This window comes from Ambystoma mexicanum, chromosome 4p, assembly GCF_040938575.1.
Source record: "Ambystoma mexicanum isolate Mex_15411 chromosome 4p, UKY_AmexF1_1, whole genome shotgun sequence".
NCBI classification, from domain to species: domain Eukaryota; kingdom Metazoa; phylum Chordata; class Amphibia; order Caudata; family Ambystomatidae; genus Ambystoma; species Ambystoma mexicanum.
This window is the reverse complement of record NC_090927.1, coordinates 216615735-216637860: the sequence shown is the minus strand read 5'-3', so window position 1 is coordinate 216637860 and position 22126 is coordinate 216615735. Positions and strand designations below refer to the sequence as shown.

At 44.5% G+C, this 22126-nt stretch overlaps 1 protein-coding gene across 1 annotated transcript in view; it reads left to right on the top strand.

Annotated features, from left to right (window-relative positions):
- The window catches only part of FAM167A (family with sequence similarity 167 member A), a 192379-nt gene that overhangs the window by 44382 nt on the left and 125871 nt on the right, over positions 1–22126 (top strand). The gene's annotated exons all lie outside the window — the stretch shown is intronic.

Here is a 22126-nt window from a genome sequence, read left to right as displayed (position 1 = left end):
ACATCTAGTTGCACACTAACTAGGCGAAATGACCAGTGCTCTGCAGGATTACAAGGATGAGTAGTGGCTAAAACGCCTAGTCCGACACACCTTAACCAAAATAACACCCCCCACCTACCACGTAAGGGAATGTAGACTTTGATGTGAAAGCATACTCAGGTTTGATGATTATCGGTGCTCCAGGAAGAGAGTTTAGCGACAATGTCAATTGCTCAAGAATGTGTCTTTCGAATGTGATGTCAGGGGGCTTAAAGGTCCCTCTGATGCTTTAGTTCTTCTGTTGGGTGCTTGAAAGCGCAGAGCAAGGCTTTTAGGGGCTTTCCCGCAGTCCAACCGGTGTTGAGAAGGGCAAGTCGCATCGATCCAGCGGCAAGTTGCTGTTTAGTTAGCTTCGGGATGGGCTTTCTTGTGGCTTGAGTCGGTTCTCTAGACAATATGAGTTGATGGGTCTAATCAGGTTGAGGCTGCGGTTGAATTGGGTTGAAACAATGCTTCTGGAGGGTGGAATCAGTGTGCAAAGTGATAGCTCCAAGAGGGTTTAGACAGCTATCGAATCAGGTTCAGACAAAGGTTTAGTGTGGTTGAGTCATTGCTCAGAATGCTGTGAGTCGGATGCTTCCCCAGCGGCGAGCAATGCTCAAGTCACAGCATCAAGACAGACAACTAGAAGAAGCAGGTAAGGTTTTTGAAGATCGTAGAGAAACAACAACAACATTAGGCCTGAGGCGACTGTTTTAGAAAATACACTTCGGTCATTCTTATTTCGAAACCATTCACGGTTCCTTGAGTTTATTTATAAAATCACCTTACTTATCACAAACACAATGACAGTGTGTGGTATTATAGAAATCAGAGACATAACTGGCGACAATACATTCTACCTTGATAGTGTTTCAATCACAAAAGTCAATATGTGTACTCAGAAAACCTGTGCTAGTCATGCTGAAATATGACATTTGCACAGTTATACCATCTTATGTGAAAAACACATTTTGTAAAAATATTAAATTAAACAACATAAAACTAACAATACTTGTTTACTTTCCTTATTCATTTGTGTGGGTAACAGTGTCCGACTTGTCAGCCCTTGTCAGAACTTGTTTCGTTCTTATACCATAGGCTTTTATCCTTTGAACTTCTTCAGGGGCTATTGTCCCTTCAATATAACTGAAGGAACTGCGAATGGTTTCGAAATAAAAATGACCAAGTGTATTTTCTAAAACAGTCCCCTCAGGCCTAATTTTATTGTTGTTGTAGGTATAAGTCCAGGTGTGATCTGAATGCTGTATGATGTAAATGAACCTAGAGTCTCTTTAAGTTTTTGAAGAAGATCGTACAGCACCAAAAGCATCAATGCATGTCCTGTAGCAGCTCAAAGGTTGTTGAGTGGTGTCGAGCGAGCGCGCTGATGTCTCAAAACTATGAAGCAGAGTCCATGCTGCTTCTGCAATTCCGGTTTTCTAGGAGGAACATTTCCATGTCTCCCAGAAAAGGTGAGTCCTTTACTTCTGCACTTCCACTCCAAGAAGTTGTCTGGCACCTACAGGGTGCCCTTCACCTCCAGTAGGATCCTGGGTTCAGTGTGTTGGAGCCGAGAGGCTTTGATCCAGAGCACTGGACCAAAACTATTGCCTGGCAATGGTTAGGGATCAGAATATGACTCTGCCTACGATGCCTTCTGTCTTCACCTCACTGGAAGAAGACTTTGTAATAGACTGTATTGCCAACAGAGGCCCACAGAATCCTTCGTCTTGTGTTTACAGTCCAAAGGTAAATCAACAAAGGCGATTATTTCCCCTTCTTATAAAGAGAAAATGTCACACAGGATTGGTCCAAAGAAAACCTGCAGTAATGGATTCAACCCAGCTCTGTTACAAATGCCCTTTGCCTTCTGACATCAAACCCATAGTTCCTTGTCGGCAGGAAATGGGAGGGGGGCAGGAAGATGTAGAGATACATATCAGAAACCAAGGTGGTGGAACCCCTCTTTCTGTCTACCTCTTTCCTCTGGCTGCTCTAACTCCACCCCCTTCACAGGTCTGATGATTTTTAAGGGACCACTATGGTAAACACCCAGATGTAAGTGTGGCTTTGTTATGTGAGTTCTGTCTTTGTAGTACTGATTCACAGGAGATTTCTGAGGAAGTGCTGGGGTGCCCCGGCAAGATGGCGTTGGCTTTCATCTGGGGATTTAAATAGAGACAGATTAAGGGAGCGAGGATAGGGGGAGAGCAGAAATTAGAGGGCACACAAGGCATGGGAGGTGGCACGGAGGTGAGCCAAGGATGATCGTAGGCAGCGAGGGGGAGAGTACCGAGTGAGATGGGCTGATATGTATGGTGGGGCAAGTCTGTCTATAGTTTTGAAGATGATGAGAATGAGTTTATACTTTGCCCTCTGTATCATAGAAAACCAGCCTAACTGCCGGGCTGGAGAGGTGGAGGTGAAGTGGGGAAGGTTGATGAGTGTACGGACAGCAAAGTTGATGTTTTTGCAGAGAGGGGAAAAAGCATGGTTGGGGAGGCCATAGAGTAGACTGCCTCACTAGCAAGATCGAGAGATTACTACACGGGAGATTAGGTGCTTTTTAGTGTTGAATTGAACAAGATGTCTTATTTTGCTGATGTTGAAGAGATTAAGGCCTTAATTCACAGAGCGTTTTCCAATGGGGTTTTGCCATTATAAAACACTTCTATGAATTAGGCCCTAAGTCTGGCCAGAGTGGCAGATTTGGAGATGAAGAACAAGAAGTTGTGAGATGGGTCGAAGACGACACCAAGGTTGCGAGCAGAAGCAGAGTAGGGAAGGTAAGAGAGAAGAGTAGAAAAGGAGAGAGGACGAGATAGCCTGATTGGATGGGAATCAGAGACCTTTAATGTTAGTGGATTTGCTCATGAGCGAGTGAGATGTCACCCAGCATTTGATGGCGGAGAGACAGTTAGAAATGATTCACCATAGTGGCCCCGCAACCGGTGGTGTCGTTTTAGAGATGTGTTGCAACATGCAGAGGACTATGTCTGCCTCTACACTCAACATGTTGCCATGCAAACACCAGACAATGAACTGGTCCCCACGTCAAGCTGAGCAGGGATGACTTGCCACTGCCACTCTGGTCGTTCCAAAATGCCCAGTCAGAGTTGGCTTTCTTTGCAGTGCTGCAGGAGAGCAACATACGGAGAGCCATCCAACATTACATCATATACAGGGTTTTTCAAATCGGGGGATTCCCCACTGCAGTCCCGTTGTCATCTCATTCAGGATAATATGGAGATTTGTAATGGCAAGCGGCCACTATTCTGTCTGGGGGCTTTCTATGAACCTTTACAGCCTCACTGCTAAAACAGACCTCCTGTGTTCACTGCGTAGAACAAGAAGTAGCATCTTGGCAGTCGGAGCTTGGGTTTCTTCTAACTCCTGTCCCGTAGTGACTTTTCTGTCACCTCAGCACTGCACATTCTCTGATTGGAAAAAGACATTTCTTTGACTCACACTCATTTAATAATGCGCATTTCTAAATCGGGTTGATTGATGAGTTTTTGGTTGCCGGTGGTTGTTGGCTGATAATTCTGCGACCTCTCTTGCGAGCCAGCTGGTATGGTTGCTCAGTAAGTGAAGTCCTTGCTTCAGATATCTGTGTGTGCTGCTTTGGCGGGTTTACATCCCAACAGGACCGACTCTTATTAGCGTAATTAGAAGTGGGAAGAGTATGACATGAAGGGCTATGTAAAAAAAACTGCGATATTGTTATTATTAATATGTATTATAAGCAGCGCCGGCTCAAGGTGCCCTCGGGGTGAAGCTGCACAAGGGCGCCCTCTTCCCCCCCACCCCGGCACAACAAATAAAGGGCACCTTGCCACCAGCTCAGTTCATGTAAACGTATGGGTTTGGCCCAGCGCATATTAAAGAATCACGGCGCACTGGACGCGGCCCTTAATAACACTTTACAAGAGCAGCAAGGGGGCTCACCTCTGTTTTACGGCTCATATCAGCCGAACAACAGAACTGAGCCCCTTGCTGTTCTGCATTTGTGGCGGATTGGCGCCATTAGTGACGGACCCATGACTCCTCGCCAAGGGGTCCCTGATGCGTCACACATTGTGCTAAAATGTAAACAGTCAATATTTCTAACGCATCTGGCAGCCCCATGGCTCGGCCGCCCCTGACCAGTGAGTGCCGCGGGGAGGGTGGGTTGGGGCGCACCGAAAAATCTCGCACAGGGCGCTGGCAGACTCGGAGCCGGTATTGATTATACGTTTTAATGAATGAATATATTTTGTTTTACATCAATCCCACCATTCCATAGACAAGGACTGAAAGGACTGAAGCGTCACACACTCAAGGAAACACATGTACTTTGCATATCTGTATGAAATGATTCCATTTTCCTTAACATGATACATGTGGGGAGGGATATAACCATGATCTGACCTGAGGCCTGCCCCAATTCAGAGGTAGGCAGCATGTTATGTGATGTGATGTGATGTGATGTGATGTGATGTGATGTGATGTGATGTGATGTGATGTGATGTTATGTTATGTGATGTTATGTTATGTTATGTGATGTTATGTTATAAGAACTTAGTAAGTGCACGTACACCCAAAGGCATCTTGGCGCTAGCTACTGGAGAGGAATCAATGTCCTACAGAACCGATGCACCAAAAGAGAGAAACGGCCTAGAAAAGAGTGGTTTTCAGCAGCCGACAAAAAGAGAGGTGGTCTTCGGTTGCACAGAGAGCAATCGGCAGCATACCCCAGCATATACACGACCATGCAATGACAGTGCATAAGAAAACACCTATTATACGGACCTGGTTTATTCATGTAGTATATGGTATTTCTGTACAAATCTTGGGCCTCATTATGAGTTGGATGGTATTCCGGCGGTAAATTTCCATTACCGCCACTTGGTCTGGCAGAATTACCACCGGGGTACAAGTAGCTCTGGCAGAGTTAATCCCATTTTTTGAATGTCCATTGGTCTCCATGGGGTATTTTTGGCAGAATTAAGGCCATCAGAATGACTGCTGCAGTAATTCCTGCAGATTTTGCCGATTTTCAGCGGAAAGTGGGAGGATTTACCTTCAGCATCTTGCATGCATCCCCCACTCCTGGGCCATACTCGTAGTATGGCGGTGTGGGAAAAGTGGCGGTAATTCCATTACCACCAATTCTTTCCCACACCACCATATTTTCTGTTTGCTTATGCAATGTAATGTTGGGAGAAAATGGTTGGTCCTTTGCCAGAGCAGTGTATTTCGTCCCATCAACTTTTAGAACTTTTCCGGAAATTCGTCTGGCTATGTAAGATATCACCCAAGGGGTAAAAATGAAGGGCCTGCAATGCATGGCACGCGGGTGCCATCTCCCGCAGAGCCCATTAACATGCCCACTGCCTTAGGGTGCCTGGCATGGCAGTGGGGCATCTTGAATGTCCCCAATTTCCGGCGCTATTGCTCTTGCGGCGCTGTGGGAGGACGACACGGGGAGCAATAGGGGAGGGGAGGCAGGGGGGCAAATGTGTGCATGTAGGAGATGCCATTGGTCTGGTTTCAGGGGCAATGTGCTCGCCTTGCAAGCAAGACGACACAGGCAACACAGGTTCGATCTCTGGGTCCGCGCTTAGAAACCTCTGGGAATTAAGCGCGTTATAAATAAAATATCATATCAAACCTTTGGATTTGTAGACTGCCCATTTTTGCAGGTAAATTTGGGGATTTTCGTCCATTCTTAATGTAAAGTAAAAGCAAATTATGTACACATCTTCAAGTTTCATTTTATTTCCAAAGGTTACAAACCCTTATTTTTCTCTGTGGGTTTTTTTAAGAATGCAAAGAACAGTTGAAATGCGGCGCTTTCTCATAACCTATGCATCTTCCGGTGAAAGGGTTGGCGGAGGGTTCTTTTTGTACTTACACCTGCTCAATTGCGCCGAGAACTGGGGTGGGGACCCCCGGGGGGAGAGGGGCTGCCAGGCCGCTGCGTGCTTGCTCTGGGAGCACAGGGAATGCTTAAGTTTCATTGTGCACTGCACAACACTGCGAACGGGGTCTTCCAGCGTTTCGTTATTCGCCATAACTTTCCTGTTCATCTTACAATGAAACGCTTCTGCGTGCAATGCTCGTGTTACGCACACCTTCTCAGCGCCCCCTCTTTCCAGATATATTTGAGAACATGCTTCTCTGGTCCTTTGTTCGCCTCGCCCACCCCCTTTGAAAGCCTTGCAGACCCCGGGCGGAGCGCCTGCACGAGGACTGTATGGAACGCTGACCATCCTTTCTTCTTAATGATTTAAAAAAAAAAACGAAATAAAGCCCAGTTAACGGCGCTTAACTTTTCATTGTTTTATCTTGAAAAGGCTGCTGGCAAACTGCAAATCTGGGGCTGCCGTAAATCCTTTAGTTGTGTATGTTGTTGTCGGGAAGTGGACCTGTTCCTGCTCTAATCACTATGGCAACGGCTGAATATTTTCTCCACTACCATCAGACCCTGGCTATAGAATGTTCAATGCAGCTCGCAATTCACGCTCGTGCTGCTTGCGTTAACACGTTATGGACTGAAAGTGGAGGCACTAAGACCAAAGACGATGCAAAGCATCCAGGGCATGGGTCACCAAGCCTTTTTCAATGGGGCTTTCCCATTGAAAAATCCTTCTCTAAATCAAGCTCCTAGACACTGGTGGAAACGCGGGGAGATCTCCCAGCCACCATGAACCATGCAGGTGTTTGGATATTGTAGATATAGACTTCTCTAAAGATGCCTGTGTGTTAGGGACGGAGCACTTCCTCTCTCACCCCCTCTCTTCTAAATGGATGGCTCTGTGCCCCAATGGTGCAGCAAACGTCTAGATTCAAAAGGGGTTTGCATGCTCTCCTCACACCGGTAAGGAAAAAATAACCGAGCATGCAGACACCATGGGTAGTTTCCAGTAGTCTTTGCATTTTTATCAGGCTTACGTGTGCTGGAGGAACCAAAGTCTCCTTGACATAGAATGTTGGGCCAAGCCATCCCCTGGCCTGGGCCAAGAGTGGGTGAGTGGACTGGTCGCAGAGACATGAGGGAAGAAAGACAGTTTAAAGGAAGCCATTAGGAGAAAAAAAACAGATGGGACGGGATAGAAGAAGAACAGAGGGACTATGGCAAGTTTCCTTGTATCATGGGGGACAAACTCGAGCCCACCCCCCCAGGGCTTCACAACTTGAGGTGGGACTGTGAATGCCATGTGCATCCAGGCTGAAACTGCCCTCCCGGGCCACGTGAGTAGGTCAGCCTGGGCAGGCCATGTGGATCGACCTATCCCGGCAAGGGTGTCAGTTTGCCCTAGGGTCAGTCGGGGCGGGCCCAGAAGACTTGCAAATCCCAAGCCGTGTCAGCAGTGAGGCCCAGTGAAGTTCTCCCCGGCAGGAACCGGGGAGAGAAGGTGGCCTTTGGAATCCGGCCCGCCGCAGGGCCAGTGTCTCCCTGTCATGAACCGGGGATAGAAGGTGGCCTTTGGAGTTCAGCCCGCTACAGGGCCTGGGTCTCTCCGGCATGAACCCGGGAAAGATGGTGGCCTTTGGGGTTCAGCCCGCCGCAGGGCCAGGGTTGCCCCAGCATTAACCGGGGAGAGAAGGTGGCCTTTGGAGTTCGACCTGCCGCAGGGCCAGGGTCTCCCCGGCATAAACCGTGGAGAGAAGGTGACTTTTGGGGTTCGGCCTGCTGCAAGGCCAGACGTGGCAGTCAGAAAAGATCGAAGTCCTGGGCCGCACTGGTGCTGCTGTCCAGATGATGTGGCTGGCGTGGTGGCTCTAACAGGCCAGAGAACACAGCTGCATTGGTACTTGATTGGTGTGGGGTGAAATAGCCCTTGGATGTGAGAAAAAAGAGGCCAGAGTCATGGGGGGACATGCCCCTAAGTAAAACCAAAATCAGCCTGCCCAGAAATAATGGGGAACATAATGCATTGTGCATTGAAATCAAAAGGAAAGGAAATGTGCTAAACTGCGAAATATGGAAAGGTGCCAACTGCTTTTCACAAAGGAAGCAAAAGACATATGGCAAGGATATTTTGTCTAATCCATGAAGAGCTGGACTGATATTCCATGAATCCACAGTGTACAGAACCGCAGTGCACAGCATCTCAAAGGAAAATGCCAAGATTATGTTTCAATCAGCTGCAGTAAAATTAAGTTTGCCTCATGTATAAACTAAAGAAAATGTTCTTTTGTGTTTCCCCCAAAGTGACAATCTTCAAAACAAAATGTTCACAGAAGCCACTAAAATGTGATTATGATGCCCTCATTTAACCACTGTATGCAAGGGACAACTTTGTAGTGACACCTATACATGTACATTTGTGTGCCTTTCAAGAGTTCATTTTAAAGTGAAATGTCAGTTAAAAGGCAACTTTCGGCTGAGGGGGGGAGGAGGGGAGATGAGCTTCTTGATATTTCTTCAAATGTGAAACTGCATTCCTTCCTTTGTTTGTCCTGGAAACATAGAGAGGCCTGCAACTGCCTTCCCTTAAAAATACAACTTAAAGATGCTTTAGAGATCAAATTCACGAGGAGGATAAGATAAAGACAAGTCTGTTCCCTAGCCTTTATGACCTGCGGTTCACTCAAGCCCCAATAAAAAGTGCATTAGTGCTCATTAGCCCTTGGAATGAGCAGGCTATTCTAAACACAGACCCCTCTGCTGATGTCATGTGCTCCAGAAGGGTGGGGTCCAGAGCCAAGGAGTGGTTTGGCTGGTCATTGTGTAAAATGGGAGACATTTATTTTACAGTATACAATTGACAATATTTATAGCACAACAGTCATTGTGGGATTTCTGGAAAAGTCACAGTTAACCCTGTCTGGTCATCCCAAAATGATTTTTTTTAGATAAACACAACCAAAGTTATTCATGAAAATAAAATGTGGCCCTCCTTGTGAATTTGAGAGATATACAAAGTTGACTAAAGCGGGCCCAGTATGATTCATATGCTGCCCACCAAAGGCCATATTTTTCACTTATATGAGTCCAGAGTAAATGAAGAAAAACGTTAGCTCTTCCCAGTAATGACATTCAGACTCCTGAGTCGCGTCATTGGTCTCGTAGCAAAATGTAGTTTTAAAAAATGCATTCATATCTGTCAAAACATGGAAGTTAGGGGTATTTGCAAAGGTAGTGAGATTTTTAGTGCAAAAACCTGACCATGCTCCCCTGTCAAGTGAGATGATGGATTGCTCTCCTCCCCTGGTGTCCCAAAGCACTCCCACATTTGCTGGACCTATCAGCACACAGGTGGGAATGGGGTACTGGAGCATTAACCAATCCCTTCTGTGGGAACTATGACAAGTCAGTGATGTCATTTGCCCTATAACTAAGTCTGCCCGCCTAAGAGAAGGACTGTTTCCCACTTATCCCATGAGGTGATCAGCTTTCGAAATCTTGAGAAAAAATCCCAGCAGTGAGGGGCCTAATTCTTGCAGAGGAGCCAGGAGATTAGAAGCTGACTTGGGACCCATTGAAGGATCAGCAGAGACCTTGACTGACCCCTTTTTGCTGTCCTAGCAGTGTCATGATGCTCCCTGATGTTCAGTCCAGACCTCTCCTGTAAGTAGAACTAAACCCCAAAAGCCATAGAGTCATTGCAAAATCCCCATGTGCCTGTATATTTAGGTAATTTCCCTCTTGTAGAACCTTAATTTACCTGTGTAGATCCTTAGTCTATTTATCAAAGTAAATCAATTAATTCCCACATTGAATCCATGGGATCTGTATTGCTAGAATTCTAAACCAACAATCTTTTCTCAGTGTTTTGTGAGCTGTTATAGTCCTAACGATTTGCCAAAAGAATTGACTTCAGAAAGCTCTGTTCCTATTGTCCCATTGTAAGGTGCGAGCCAAAATTGTTCCCATTTTCCTATTCTGTTCCTATTGTCCCATTTTAAGGTGCAAAACAAAATTGTTCCCAGTTTCCCATTCTGTTCCTATTTCCCCACTGTGAGGTAAAAAATAATTCCCAGGTGCTTTTCCTTTTCCCACTGAAATTGTGTTAAACACCCCAAAATTGGTTTTCTCATCCTTTTCTGATCATAGACCTAAAGCCCTGTGTGTTATTGTTAGGTGTGGCAAAACGAATTGTTTCCCCTTGCATCCCTGTCTCCTCTTCAATATTGTTGTGATTAAGTCGTCCCAAAATACGATTTTCCCCTTGTGTGCTGACCAGTAGTCTCTAAAGCCCGGCCTGTCTTTCTAAGTATAAGCAGAACAAATTCCCTTCCTTTCTCTTCTTTCCCATAGAAGTTGTTATAAATAATTACAAACCCATTTTCCCATTGTGCTGTGTCAAACAAATGTTCCCCTTTTTCTTTCTGTCTCCCATATTGTTTCTGTGAGCAACCCACAAAAAATGATTTTCCGCTTGAATTCCTACTCCCTGCCTTCCATTCAAAGAAAAAAGTCCAATTTGATGTTTAGGGGGTGAGGGTCGCTAGGGGAGCACTTAACCATTGTACTATCATCGTGTATAGTATTTGTGACAGTATATCTTAACCTGGTTGCTTTATAGAAATCATTGCGTCTTTGTGTTGCCACAACATTGGTGGCTGATGTAATCTGTTGGTTCTAATTTGATTTGAATAAATATATTAATAAATATCTAATTAATACACATCGGCCTGGTTCTTAGTCCATTGTGACCCTGGATACTGGTTGTGTGCGAGACGGGTTGGAGGCCTTATCAAAAAAAGGACCTGAAGTATAGAAATCAAAGTGTTTTTATTGTGCGCCACATTCATTGTAGGGAAAGGAAATCCCTGACTTGCGTGTGCCGTGTAATATACCGTGACATTGGGGAGTAGGGCAGGCCCACCTATGGCACCTCACAGGCACAGTGAGTGGAGCAAGTGTGTTGAATCCCGGCTCACAGCGCAAGCGTACATAGAGGGCCCAGGTCACAGCGGTGTTCATAGATGGTGCCCCGGGTCAAGTTGCGCTGTAAAAAAGTTTGGAGCCCAGGTCTGCGCCAGTGAATGCGGCACCACACCAGGGCCTGGATCACTACAATGAAAAGTGTAACCCAAGGTTGGAGACAGTGAACTGTGTTAGTGCAGGCCAGCAGCAGTAACGACAGTGCCCCACCTGCCAAGAAGCATCTCTCCCTAGCCTTCAGCGATGACGGAAGCAGCCCCTGGGCAATGTCTAGCTGCCTAAGGAGAAGTTTTCCTGTTCCTGCACAGTCCAAAATGAGACCCTGTGGTCTGTCCTGGCTGCAGCTATGAATTTAAAGACCAGGAAAGCTCAGGAAGTGCATGCACCAGCCCCTGGAGAGCAACATTAGGTACAGTGCCCTATCTGTAAACGCATTATCTCTCCATTTGGCAATGCACACTCAGTGTGATGGCGGCATTCCTACAAGACACACAATGGCAATGTATGTCACCAAATATCAGGCCAGTCCCCACCTTGGGGGATGCCTCTGTCACTGCTGATTTAATTCTACCTTTGGCCGTAACAAAAACGATTAGATGGTGCTGTAAATGTTGCCTAAAAGCTGAAACGGTTATCATGGCAAATAAAGATAGGAAAGGGATGTGATGTGCAATGGCACACAGAGCCTGTGGGTTCTTTTGGACTTTTTTACCCACCCATTGGCCATGCTAGTTACCATGGCCATACCCACTTAGCACTTGCTCCTTCCTGTTCAAAATTCACACTCTGGGGCCTCTGAGCTATGTCTTTGCTCTTTGAGCAGCCTACTGAATGAAAATGTTTTCACTGCACCTATGAACCAGGTTTTGATGCAATACAAATATCTTAACCAAGTGTGCCTTCAGCCACTTGCTTTATAAGGAATCCATGTTTTCTTGCATCTGGTCTTTGCAGTGAGTACCTGCTAAACATGAGCATTGGCAAAGCTATCGGTTTTGGCTCTTTTATAGGCATTCGATAGGCATTTTGACAGGGACCGCCTGCCCCGTTCCGACACAAAAGTATAAACTGTTTGTTGTGTGCGTGCTTGCGTCTCTAGTTGCGCTGCTGCCATGAACGGCTGTAATCGATTTAGCAAACGTGTACCAATCAACGCTACTCCTACTCACAATGAGAGGGAGAGAGAGAGAGAACGAGAAATAGAGAGATTGACAGAGAGACAAAGATAGCGCAGAGAGAGAAGTGAGAGAGACAGAGAGATCTAGATTGGCATTTGATACAGCACTTGTCCGGGGTGCAAATATTTAAGCCTCGGCAAAGTCAATAGTTTTGCTGTTTGCTATCATTTATTGCATTTCACATTTATAAACAAGAATACAGTAAATACTTCAGCCCTGCATACCCAGTAACTCCAAACATGTGTTTACGTTCTGTTGGTAGACACATAACATTAGTGATAGACATTTTAAAAAACATGCACGTTCAGAGAGGCCGTCTTCTGGAACTAAAGTAAGCATTTTCTTTGTGTAGGACTTGTTTAAGCGATGTTTAAATCATCATGGTCATTTTAGGGGAGAGCTTGGGTTGTGGAATTGGGGTGTCTCAGGGTGAGATGGGGAAGGTAGGTGGGTGTTTTGAGGTAAGGAGGGTGGGTGAGCTAGCTTGGGTGGGTGATGGGCGCTAGGCAGGTTGGGGTAGGGTTGGTGGTCATAACAGGGTGGTGGGCAGAGGTAGGGTGGGAAGGCAGGGGTATGGTGTGTTGTGGGAGTACTAAGGTTGAGTGGGTAGAGTTATGGTGGGTCAAGTTAGTTATGTGTGTGTGTTGGATTGGTGGGTTTTTCAGGCATGAGAGAAGGTAGGATGGTAGCCATGTGGTAGAATTTGTGGATAGGCAGGGGTGGGGTAGGATGGGTGGAGAGGAATGCATGGGTTAGTGCGGGTGGGTAGGTAGGTGGGAGATAGGATGGGTGATTAGATGAGTGTGGAATATTAAGGGTGTTAATTATAAGACGGCTTGGGGTATTGAGGGTGCTAGGCAGGGGTGGGGCACTGTGGGTGACTGAGGAGGCTGCCATCAGATATGGTAGGTAGATATTCGCAATTGGGGCAGGCCGATAGGATGAACCGGGATCCTTTGAGTTAGGTGGGTGAGTAGGCAGTAGTGGGTTGACTGGCAGGGATAGGTTAGGGCGGATAGGTGGGCATGCTGATGTGGCGGAGTAAGTGGGTAAGCAGTCACAGGTAGAGAGGAAGGGTGGTAGCCATGTGTAGGGTGGAGTATAGATAGGCATGGGCCTATAGCTCAAGCTAAAGACTAACAGATTTTTTAAGGGAAGGCGGGCACTTTCTCAAAACCCGTTCTTTTTTTACTTCTCCGAAAATGTCCTGTGGTCATGCAATGGACTAGTGATCTGATATCGGGAGCGGTTGGGCATCTACTCCTGCTGCGGGCCTGTAATACGCTATGCACTTCACGTCGACTTCCTTTCCCCTCTGTCTCTCCAGCAGCTGTGCTCTCTCTTCCACCACAGTACCAAGGTCCTAAACAACTCAGGAATGCCTTCTGCGCTATTGGTAGCAAGAAGCCCTAGGACACCACTTCTCCAGACCTCCAGACCATGTAATGTCCAGTCTACAATTCTACAATGAAGTCCGACCAGTAAAGCCTGTACACATCAATGAGATCTCCTGATTGGCGTTTTAAAAAAAATATATTTATTGATTTATATAGCGCAAAACGTGTGATACAAAATGAATCTAAACTTTCAGATAAAAGTACAAATTTACATAATAAAATCCATAATACACAGAATCAATTCCTAGATTAAAGTTCTCAATAACTCCCTAGGGGAACGTAAGGATTCTACTGTACGAATATGGATTGCTTAAGTATTCCAAAATGTTGGAGCAGCATTAGAAAATGCCTGTATTTTCGGTTGGGCTTTCTTTACCTTTGGGATATGTGGTATAAGTGTACTTGTATTTCTAAAGTTTTCATTTATGCCACAAATGCAGAGTTTTTTTTCTCGATAAGATGCGGGGGTGCTCTCCAAAGTGCCTTAAAAGTTAGGCAGCCCTATTTATAAAGAATTCGAGAGCGCACAGGGAGCCGGTGAAGGTGCTTCAAGATTGGAGTAACATGCTCGAAATCCCCAGCACTTACGATCAGTTTAGCTACACTATGAAAGCTATTTTTAGGCAGGGGTGGACTAGCCCCTGGGCCTAAAAACTGTGGGCCCGTTTTTCTGGGCAAGGTGGGCCAGTTTGATGAGTTACTTTACTGGGCAGCTAGTAGTTTTGCATATTGTTACTGAACAGATATTGTTTTGAATGTACAATTTGCAACCCATTTCAACACTAAACTTCTCTTTGGGTGCTATTCAGTCTGTCACAAAAGGACTGAATTGCCACATGCAACTGTGGGCCACTTTTGCATTGTTGCTCGAGTCAATGTTATGCTCCAGTCTGACCCGGTAATCGGTCAAAATGTCACCCAGAGAATTCCGACTAGCGCAATTCCGACATTTTTTCTGACCCCCCCTTTCACCACATATATATGTGGGGGGGTATGGGATATAATAGTAGTGTGTGAGGGGGGATGCGGGTGGTTCTCGCATATGTATGTGGTATAAAGGTGATTGAAAAAAAAAAAAAGTTACATTTTCGGCCGTCGGAATTCTGGGAGTCGTACTAATCACATTGATCCTTCTGACCCTACCTGCCCCCTCACTTACTGCAGCCCAGAATCTACTGAGTCAGCAGGTGCAGGAGTGTGCGAGGCCTTTGCCACTCTGCCACCGTGCGGGCCGCTTCCGCCTTCTGCCATCAGGGCAAAGGAGAGCCTCAGATGAGGACGCCAACATGGTTCCTGCACAGCACATCGTGGCCAGTACTCCCCGTCAGAGCCTATTGAGGCATGGATCGCCCGACACGCTATATTGGACATCATTCCCTAGCGCTGCACATGAAGCCATTATTCACCTTGCTATTGAAATCAGTGACGCCATTTTCTGCACACTGCATTGATGAATTATGATGGCAGCGGAATTACTCATAGGAGGTCATACAGTTTTATAATGGCCCCCTGCAGTGATCAAAGTGCACGAAAAGAAGTAGTGGAACTATGTTCCCTGCTGATTTGCCCCTGCTTCCCATGCACAATCCAAATCCCCAAACAAACGCACCTGCTATTTAAGGTGTGTTCAGTGCAGTGCACTGAAGTGCAAGTTTCAACTTCTTCCTACCAGGGATGTCATTTAGGGGTCGCCAGAGGTCACAACTGCGACCTCTGAGGTTTCCCTTGCGACCTCTAAACCCCCCACCCCACACCCCCAAAACATTTTTTTTTTAATGCAAGCTCCTGGGCTGTGGCCAGCACCATGTGGCTCTTTACTTCTGGAGTGGCTGGCTTTCTTGTTCAGGCCCCTTAAAAAAAAGGAAAAAAAAGAATAACAGGAGTGCCACAAGTCTAACACTTTCAGCACTGACCCTAAATAAGAAAGAAAAGGAATACCAAAAAATGTGTCTTTCTGGAATTCTAGACAATAATTGCTAGACTCATTAGAGGTTTATTTCAGGCACACTTCAGAGGGTGAGTCACTGATTTGGTCTGTTCTTAAATGCCTCAACTCAGGCTTTCATCCTTCTGAGGTCGATAAATGAGTACCAATACAGGTTGGGTGATATTGTGTGCATACGTGTATACTCTTTCTATATAAAGCACTTAAGTGTAAGTGCTATATAGTAACACATCATTACCATTTGGTCATGGACGTCTGCTTGCATTCACAGTCATTTGGTAATATGGGCCTATGCACACCGATCTTAACGATACATATGGCAATCCATTCTTGTATGAAATATACATCACATTATAGTGATATCGTAACCTTATTTTTCTTATTGTACAATGCTATGTGATGCCACGTCCTGTTTTGTCAACGGGTGAAAGGCTGTGTTCCATCGCTTCCCGCGAAATCACTTCAGGATGGTGTCAAATGCCATCACTTCCTGTGATGTCATCAGGGGTCAAGGGTCGTGAGATGTCGCTTCCGCTACCCCCTGCATTTTGGTGAAATGACGTCCCTGCAGCCTCCACTTTTATTTTAAAACTAACCCATTCCAGAATGGTTTCTTTTTCAAATGAAAGTACAGGAACAGAAACACATGAGTGGGAGCACCATCGCCAACTGCTCCCACTCACTTTGACCACTGGTCTCCCATGGTTGCTCATTCGTGTGTTTCTTTTTCTGTGGAGAGTCGTGCTGGCCACAAGCTGGGAAGATAGCTCAGTGAGCTCAGCACCCTCCACGTACAGGTTCAAATGCAAATGGGTCTGGCTCATCGATTCTTTTATCCTATAAAAAGTTCAATTAAGCACAATGGCCTTCACTGTTTTGTATATGCTTTGCAAATCGCAATGCTTTCCTTTGCTGACTACAGGATATGTGAGATGGGCAAAAAGGCACACGTTGTGATATGATAGAGGCCATTAAACACACATCCTCCGGAAATCTATTTCTCTTTTTTAGGCCATATAAATATGAGTGCACTGGAGCAAAGACTCTGAAAGGCTTTCTTTGATTTGCTTATTCTGAGGTTCTGAAGGATGCTCTGTGCCCTCAGTGTGCGGTTCTCTCAACTATTTATTTTTATCCCAATTATATGTGATATTGTTGTGATTTATAGCACCCACTGCTGCCATTTTCATGGTCTCTAGGCGCTGTGTCGGATCTGAAAAGGAAGTAGGAGTGAGAGGGCCTTAGTTAGTGACGTTGCAAAGGCGACATTAAATCGACCATTTGCCTCTTTCAATAAACCTGCTTGTCAGGGGACGCTTTCAAAGACATCTTTAGAGCTTTTCTTGTTAAAAGAAATCCTTCTTGTGCAGTCACTTTGGCCCCTTGTGCTTTTAATTATTAATAATAGATGTTTTTATATCTTTTGTCGTCATAGATTATTAGCCGTTTCACAGAGCTGTAATTACCAGGTGTTGCTATTAACCAATTTATTAGTGCACACTTTATGAACTTCAGAAAGGATGAAGGGTGCTGCAAGGATTCAAACCAGGGACCTCCAGACAGAGCACAAGAATAAGCGCTGCACTCGAGAAGCGCAGTGCATCAGGGCCCGTTGCAAGCGCCGCTCTTTTCGAACAATTCCTCATTAAGTTAGTAATTATTTCCATCAAATGCATGCATCGGTCATGATATCACGTTATGGTATCCCAAAACCAAACGGAACACAGTCAGGTAGATTCTCAAACTGGAGTGTTTTATTCAAACAAGTTAAGAAAAACAGATGGTGATGATACTCAAAAGGCTAAAAAATAGCAATACATCAACACAATTGAAAGACGGAGACAATTAGTCAGTGCAGGAGTTCAAGAAGATAAAACAAAACCATATCCGCACTTTCAAAACATAAAAACAATTTGAAAAGTGTAATTGATGAAAGAGAAGAAAAGAAGCAAGAAACATCTAAATTTCCATAAGGAGAGAAAACAAATCTTCATTCAAGGAGAAAGAAAACACATCTCAATCATGACTGATACACGCATCTGATGAAGATAAATACTAACTTAATGAGGAACTATTCGAGTTGCAGCATGGACAATGTACACCCTCTTTGAGTGGATTTCCAGAAATACAGCCTGATCAATTTCTGGAAATCTGTATGCATTCGTTTTCATTTTTAATTTTTATTTTTTAAATCCGTTTGCCCTTTATTTTGAGATGACAATAGACTTTGCACTGTCAAAAAATGCAAATTGACAATGGGTTGTTCCAGGACCTTTTGTAAATTGCATTTCAAAGGAGGTGAGAACGGGGGAGGGGGGCACCAGCGATGCCCTCTTTTTCGCCATCTTTGAATGTCTCTAAGCAGTTCATTCCTTACTGTGCTGAAGTGATGCCTCCCTGCAGAAAAAAATAAAAAAATACCTCTAAAATATCTGGGGATTTGTTTTAGAATGTGTACATACCTCCACCTCTGAGGCGGACATACAAGCGGAGGTGTTGTATGTGGTATTTCAATGCATAATGAAGCAGTTTTACACTGTGCAATATTCTTAAAATCACTGCATGCAGTAAACGCCCACACCTCCTAACATGGTGCAGCGGTAAAACAGGCTGCATTCAGAAATACCACCTGCTTTTCCATTACTGCCTAACTTGTGATGAGGCTCAGTGTACTTCTGAAAGTGGTGTTGCCCTTCTAGCGAAGTGTAAACGCTGGCATGCAGTATGCATGGACATGTTCGCCATCGCATGCTGCAGTTGGCAGCTGGTTCTTTTCTAGTATGTATCTGGTTGACCGGTGCTTGCCGCTGCTAATAACCCACTCCTGCTCTTTGGACACTACAGTAGTTTTTTAATTTGTATTGTATTTAGTTCATCAAAGATCCTTTACAAAATGTATCTTAGTTTCAATTATATAAAGTACAAAGTCTAAAAATACATTTACATTTATAAAATGTACATGAGTTTCATTATATTTCACTTAGAAAGGAAAACAACACTTGGATACTCGATGGTATAAGCTGTTAGAACTTTCCTTGAAGCATATATTTTCCAGTATTCACTCGGTATACAACAGATTCAGTCTAACCAGATTGAAGTACTAATTGATCTTTTTATCACTTTCAGTATTTTCGTCAGACTAATTACCAGAGTAAAACTCTTCCCCCACATACAATCGTTCCACAATGCAATCCTAGATATTTCCGATCCTGAATACCAATAACATCCAAATTCCTTAATTCTTAGCAATTCAAAATGGGTACAATACATCACAAGATATTTCAGGGACTCAACTGATTGAGGTACACAACAAAATCGACATTCATTACTTTGTATTCAGTATTTTTCCTTGTATACAATCCAGTTAGATATGCACTCATAAGTAAGACATTGGCTTAACCTGAAGCGCATATATATACCCCTTGCAGCCAAACATGGAAATTGGAGACTATAACTAGGTAGAACTCCAAGTTTCCTTCTAAATGGAGCATATTCTTCGTATGATTTGTATTTAGCAATTCGGTCTGATTGAAGGCACCAACTCAAACGTTGGAATTTCTGCTTATTAGAGGGAAGACAAGATATAAGATCCTCCTTGGATATGTTAGCAAGATATAATATTGCATGTTTATACTACAGTGTACTCCTACAGCCGCTTTCTTTTGCGCCTATCGAAATGCATGGCCTGGCTCTCATCCATGCAGGTTTAACTCATACATGCTGAAATGTATCATTCCATTTGGGAGACGTGTGTCCAGTTCAGAGTTTTTCTCTGCATTCTGGAACTTACAGTTCTGTTTTACTCATTAAAAACGCTGGACTAGAAGCAGGGGCGTTGCTAGGGGGGGGCTAAGGGGGCTATAGCCCCTGATCTTTTGGTTGTAGCCCCGGATAGAATCTCAGGAGCTACAGCCAAAAGGCTAGCTAGCCCCCAGTCCCAACAGTTCCGACATTAGCATAGCCCCGGGTCTTTTCCAGACCTAGCAACTCCCCTGACTAGAAGTCTCAGAATGCAATGAACATGACTATAGAAGCACACCCCAAGTGGAATGGGGCATGTAGGTGTGCATGTTATGTGACAAAATAACATCTGTATCTTAGATATGTCTATCCACGCCCTTGTTTTGATTAAAGGAATGCTGATTAACCATTTGGTGAAGAGTCAATGCACACAAATTCACTGGGATTTCGATGGGGTGTGTTGGAAGTGAAAAAAAAAAGGAAGGGAACACTCTCCTCCTTAGGGGCCGTGGGTGGGACCGAGGGGTGCAGCCCCAGGCCTGGTCACGCAAAACAGTATCTTTTCATGGGATTTGCAAGAAAAAGCAAAGAGCATGTTGGCAACATAAGAATGGCCACAATGTTAAATTAGTTCCATGTGTTAATATCCCCAATAAAATATTGCGATACAACAATATCGCCATATTGTTGCAGTGATATTGACCCATGACAGGGGTGTTGCTAGGTCTGGAAAAGACCCGGGGCTAAGCTGATGTCGGAGCTGTCGGCACTGGGGGTGTAAGAGGATTCAATTCAGCACTACAGCCAAGTTAACGCCTAGTCTAGAATACTGAATGAAAACCCTTATTGATATATCTTTAGGTCCAGTTCATGCGTTCTGGATGACTACCCTTGTATAACACCCCTCTCTTGGAATCCCCCTGACCCCACTGAGCCAAGAAGTAATTCTGTTTTGCAAGTTTAAAAGGTTTATTTGATAAATTAAAATATATATCACACTTTTTAATAAATTAATAATTGAATATCACACTTAATCTGATATGGTAAATATTAACAACGGAGAATCTGGCACTAGCACACTTCTTTAATCACTAATGAGTTGACATGAAATGGATAAGGTAGCACACTGGTAAATAGGAACAAAAGTATAATGTGGTAGAGGATGCTTTATGTAGGCTCAGGTGGATGCAATATTCAATGAATGCAGTACAGAAAATACGCAATATGATTTCAACCAAACAATGTAATCACTTTTCTCTGGCTACTCCCCTCCCCCCCTTGATGCAAGGCAAGGAAATGGAAGGAAAACACACAGTTCTCAGAAATGCAATCAACTGTAATTCAGTTCAATCCAGCAAGCTTAAACAGAAGTTTGAAAACACAGGCAAATGCTTTGATAGGTGCTAGCAATGAATGAGAAATATGCTGGAAACGCTCTTAATTCCCTTTTAGAGGTTCAGGATGAGTGGTATCGAGTTAATATTAGTCCAGGCTCACACTAGCAATGATGCAGGGATAGTTAGCAGGTTAAACGAATTTCTGGCAAATGAAATCAGGCAGCAGCAGTTTTTTTACATGTGAAGAAATTGCAAATCGCGGCAAAATTCGCGGATGCGCCGAGCGCTATTACAAAGAAACCGCAAGGACTATCTCTACCGTTTTGGGGTCCTAGAAAAGCCTAGGATCTCAGGTTCCAAATGAAAGTTATTGCAAGTCTCTAGCCCAAACGGTTGCGGAGATATGAGTAATTTAGTAAAGGTCGTTTTTGGTTTTGTAAATTTTAAACGCACACTTTTTCAAAATGACAAATTTTACTAGAAATGACAGGTGACAGATAGGAGGCAGTTCTACTTAGGTTAAATAGATTGAATTAGATGAATTTAAACTAAGAGATGTGTTCTGAGTTTTGCTAAATACTCACAAGAGATTTTGAACAGGAAAGCGACTTGGTCACGATCTTCAGTCTGGTCAGGTCTTTCCGGATTCTGCTCACAGCGCCTGGTCTGGTCTCGGCTAGGCACAGCACTGCTTTCTCTCTGGTCTGGTCTCTGCTAGGCACAGCACTGCTTTCTCTCTGGTCTGGTCTCTGCTAGGCACAGCACTGCTTTCTCTCTGGTCTGGTCTCTGCTCTGGATAGATTGAAGTCTCTAGTTTGGCTTTCTGGAGTTTGATGGAGGTAAGTATGGATTTTTCCGGCAGGGCTTCCAGCGGCAGATGAAATTGAATGTCTCTATGTGTCCTGACTCTCTGCTTTTATCTGTTTCTTGAGAATGGGTGTGTGTGTTGCATCACTAGACTTGCCTCTCTCACCTGTCATTGGTCAAATTTTCATTCCTTACTTGATTGGGGGAATGAAATGAAGTGTCATCATGATGAGGTCTGTTTATGATACAGAGAACCCACCCCTGTCAACTTTACACACAATCTATATCTGACCTAAAAACATATTTGCACAGGTACACATTTGTTTAAAATTACATATACATGGTGTGGCTGAATTTAGCCATGTCTATGTCCAAATCTGCTCATTCTCGGAGCTTGCATTCAAAGAGTGTACATAATTGACTTTTTAACTGCTTTTTCAATTTCCGACATGGACCCAACTTTACATACATGTGTGCAGGGGGTAGGGACATTAACTGATGAAGTTTCAGATTTTTAACATGCACACATTTAGAGTAATATCCACTTTTCCGCTAAAACCCCCCTGAACATACCACCGGTTCCTACCACGTCTTAAACTGTGGGCAGAAAAATCACAAGAATTATGGTATCATTTATAAAATTTTCACATGTCCGCACTATGAATTATCCCCCTTTTTATAAAACCATATCCTTGCTGCAGGGGTGTGTCTTTTCAGGTCACATGGTACAGAAACCAGTCTTTCCAGTTTCTGCCAAGCCAGCTTGCTTCTCACAGGCAGTGCCCCTCCCAGCTTCTCCAGGAGGAAGCCACTTTTTACGA